The sequence below is a fragment of the Hirundo rustica genome, chromosome 2 (genome assembly GCF_015227805.2).
Source record: "Hirundo rustica isolate bHirRus1 chromosome 2, bHirRus1.pri.v3, whole genome shotgun sequence".
NCBI lineage: Eukaryota > Metazoa > Chordata > Aves > Passeriformes > Hirundinidae > Hirundo > Hirundo rustica.
The window spans coordinates 95193157-95196880 of NC_053451.1; the positions used below are offsets into that span (position 1 = coordinate 95193157).

At 35.8% G+C, this 3724-nt stretch overlaps 1 long non-coding RNA gene across 2 annotated transcripts; it reads left to right on the forward strand.

The window, feature by feature from the left end:
• The first annotated feature begins 254 nt into the window (after window positions 1-254).
• LOC120749388 (uncharacterized) lies at window positions 255-2246 on the forward strand. 2 transcript variants are annotated; one of them, XR_005699642.1, is made up of 2 exons: window positions 255-342; window positions 1904-2246. It is a non-coding gene; the product is annotated as an uncharacterized LOC120749388 (long non-coding RNA). The 2 variants fall into 2 exon arrangements; XR_005699643.1 differs by having other exon boundaries at window positions 332-469.
• Window positions 2247-3724: the final 1478 nt, after the last annotated feature.

The following is a 3724-nucleotide window of genomic DNA, read 5'->3' on the forward strand; positions in this document are numbered from 1 at the left end:
TAAAACAAATGTGTTGTATTTAAACATTTCTATAACTGTTAGTTCTAGGAGAAATATGTGAATATGTCATAATGCGAATTTACTTAAGCATGTTTTTCTAGAAATGCTCAAATTTATAATTAAAAAAGAAAGGGGGAATTGTGGGAGAACAGACAGAGATAGTGCTGGGGGCACTCTTGCCCCTGATAAATTGCAGCTGTGTTAATTACCAAAGAGTGGGAACAGCCTTGCCCTCACAGCTATGGGTGGTAAAAGAGTGAGTGAGGTGGTGGAGTGGTCACGCAGTTGGAGTCTGCTGGCTGTGCTATGAAGAGACAGGAGGTCGTGCGAGGGGCAGAAAGGGTAAGTCATTGTACAAGGGATAGGTGGCTGTGTGAGGGGCAGGAAGTGGCGAGCTGGAAGTGCAGAGAGAGGGAGAGAAAGAGCCAGAGCTGTGTGGAGTGACTCATGGAACTGCAATATAGCGAAGGTATGAAAAATTTTTTAAATAACATGGGACTGCAATGTAGAGAAGGTATTTTAGGTAATGAGGTACTGATCCTTGAGGCCCCTGAAGTCTTTAAAGAAGTACTCTTGAGTACTGTGGCCATCTCAACAATGAAGACAGCATAGTACAAGTAATCATTTAGTCAAATGAATCTTATCAGCAATGTCCATTTTATTTGGGAAAAGAAAATATTTTTTAAATGGAGAGTTATCCTAATTTTTTTCCAGATATGAAAAATATTTTTTTCTAAATTTCTAATAAATATTGCTTTTTAATATTAATTTTAAAATGCTTTGGAAAATAATGTGTTTGCTAACCACTTTTTTGTTCTTTAGGAAAAACTCAAAACAAAGTGAATTGCACATTTTTCTGGCAGATTCCTGAAATTCTCTGGTTACTGCTAGCAAAACTGGAATTTTATCTGTCGTCCTGGATAAGGGAATGTTTTATTTCATTTTTTACTTTTAAAATGCAAATAGAACATATTCTTATTTGAATTAATATTTCCATGTGGAAAAGTTTTCACACAAGGAACAGACAAATTCTTCAGATGACTTAACCAATCAGTTAGGCATAATAAAAAACTTATATTTCCATTAGTTTTACTACATCTTTGCCTTCACACAAACCATACTAATACTTGTTTAAATGTCTTACTAATGGGATTAAAACAGTAGTGTCTAGGCTGGGAAATTCAGACACTGTTTTAGTTAAACTTTTATACATATGTGAAATTCAATACTTATTTTTAAAGCAAAACAGATAAAGATGGGTACACTTCAGTGGGATAGTGTTGAAGCTTAAATCAGCAAATTAATATTCATTTAAATTGTATGATTCAAAGTAAATGACCTTAATTTAGAAGAATTTAAAATAAGTTAATGGAAACAGCAAAGAAAACATTATTGAAAAACTAAGAAGCGTTACTGTCATTTCAGTTCAACAAACTACCTTTACTACATACAGAGATCAAGAAAAGATTAATTTTACTAGTAATATTCATATTACAACACCACAGTTCAGATATTCACACTCCCTTCAACTACAGGCTTTTTTACTAGTAGGCTACAAATACAGGGCTTGCACTGGGTCATCTTGTCTTGTCCACCATTACCTCAATTTTCTTTAAATAAAAGGCAAACATGTCTGGCACTGTTTCTAATCCTCAACTTATTGTGGCAGGCTTGACAAAATCACCAAGAGATCTACTGCACTTTGTATTGCACCAGTAGAGTGGAGGGTGTCTATCTAAGATAAGACAGCATGTACACAGCAATACTAATGAACCTTCCTGTTCATTTCAGTCAGACAGTGTTTCAAATAAGTTATGCCATCATTAACATTTCAATGAAAAAGTGCTGAGCCATTGCTTTAGTTATAGACCTTTATGCAATTTGTTGTGGTGCCTTGGTCCAGGTCTTGACGAGTGTTGCCAAAGGAAGATCAGATCTCCCTTACCTAAGAAGAACTTTGGTGAACAACCAGCAAATATTCTATAGAACTGAAGAGAAAAGTACAGCAAAATTTAGACTTCCAGTAAGCCTGTACTGGAGGGGATTTCAACAAATCCAGCGGAACCAATCTCTAACAGGTTTATTTCCGTGCCATCCTTGTCTCCCCTTCTTGGAGTCACACAGCTGCACCCAGCACAGCAAGAGAGGCTTGTTTCTTCTTTCCTGCCCCTTCAGGCTTTGACACAGATATTCTCTTTCTCCCTATGTTTGTGTGTAGATAAGTGTGGAAAGGGAGAGGAAGAGGTCTGAGGATGAAGTCTTTCTTCCTCCCTGTCCTTGACCTGGAACTGATTTAGAGCCCTCTGCTACCACACCTCCCTCCCTGCACTACTGATCCTGAGACATTAAGTTCAAAGACAAACGATTTATAGAAGATTTCAAGATTTCCAGGTTATATATAAGTGCAGATAAGAGTGGTTTTCTTCTATAGTTTGGTCCTATTCCCACTCCAATCAAAACCAAATGCTCAGTTTTGTGCTAGCACTTTAAAAACAGAATATCTGAAGAACATGTTCCATGAAAATCCTATTCAAATTTTAGATTTATTTAATAACAGTGGTAAAGATACTTAGAGAGCTGTTTATATTTTACAATAGCTATTATTGGTAATGATAAAGAATGAAGTAACTTTATGTGAATAGATAAATAGAAAAGATTGCTAAATTATTTTTCCTTCAATAAGTTTACCTGCAATGCTGAGGTGTCTGTGAATAAATAGGAGATGACAGAGGACTACTGCCTTTTCACTTTAGTCCGGTATTCTGCTAGACAAATGTGCCATTTTAACTTTTTACCTCAGCAATACAAAGGAAATACTAAAGAAATTAAATATATGAATATATCAAATATATATGTACCTATTTATCTCTAGGGAACCAGTGAGGTAAAAGGGTTAAATTGTGTTTAACCAGAATGTATACTTAGTGTTCTTTATCTCCCTGGAACTTGTTAGCACTTTGAGGAGCAATTCACTAAGAATGAATAATACCGTGAATGACATCAGCTTCCGCCAACATGCAAGAGGTTACTATGGTAATGGAGAAAGTTTTTCACAGTACAAAACAAGAACCATACTTGATATATTAGGCAGCCAAAGAAAGCAGTCACATATAAACTACAGCATCTTTCAAATGAATAGCCATTTATGCAGCATGCATGTTAGCAATTCTGCTGAGTTCCTCTGAGCATCAAACTGTTGGCAGTTATATTGAAAAACTTGGCAGATTTACAAAAGTGCTAACATTTTGTTTTCAGCAGCTTGTTTTTTTCCTTTCTCAGAGCCCATATCTTCAGCATATTCACAAAGTCTTTAGCCAATGCCAACCAGGAAGGTCTCTGATCTGAGCTTAAATGTACTATATAGGCACACTGAGAAGGCAGGATGTCCAAGCCGTGCAAGTGACTCAAAATAGATTTTTTATTTGTGACAGAAGAACAGATGGCTTCTTTGTTAGGTGGTGCTTTCTTTTTTATTTGCTCACCACCTCTTCCATAAGAGTTTATTCCACAGAACAATACAGTGTATTTGCTAACATGCAAAATCCTGAAAATATTGAAACCTTCAAATCATAGCCATGCATATATATATGGTTATTTCAGTAACGCATCAAGACCATACCAAACCACATGAATATCCCCTAATTCTAAACAGAGGCAAGATAGTTCCTTATTCCTTCCACTTTTCAAAAAAACAAAAAAAAAAAAAACCCACCAAAACCAGTAA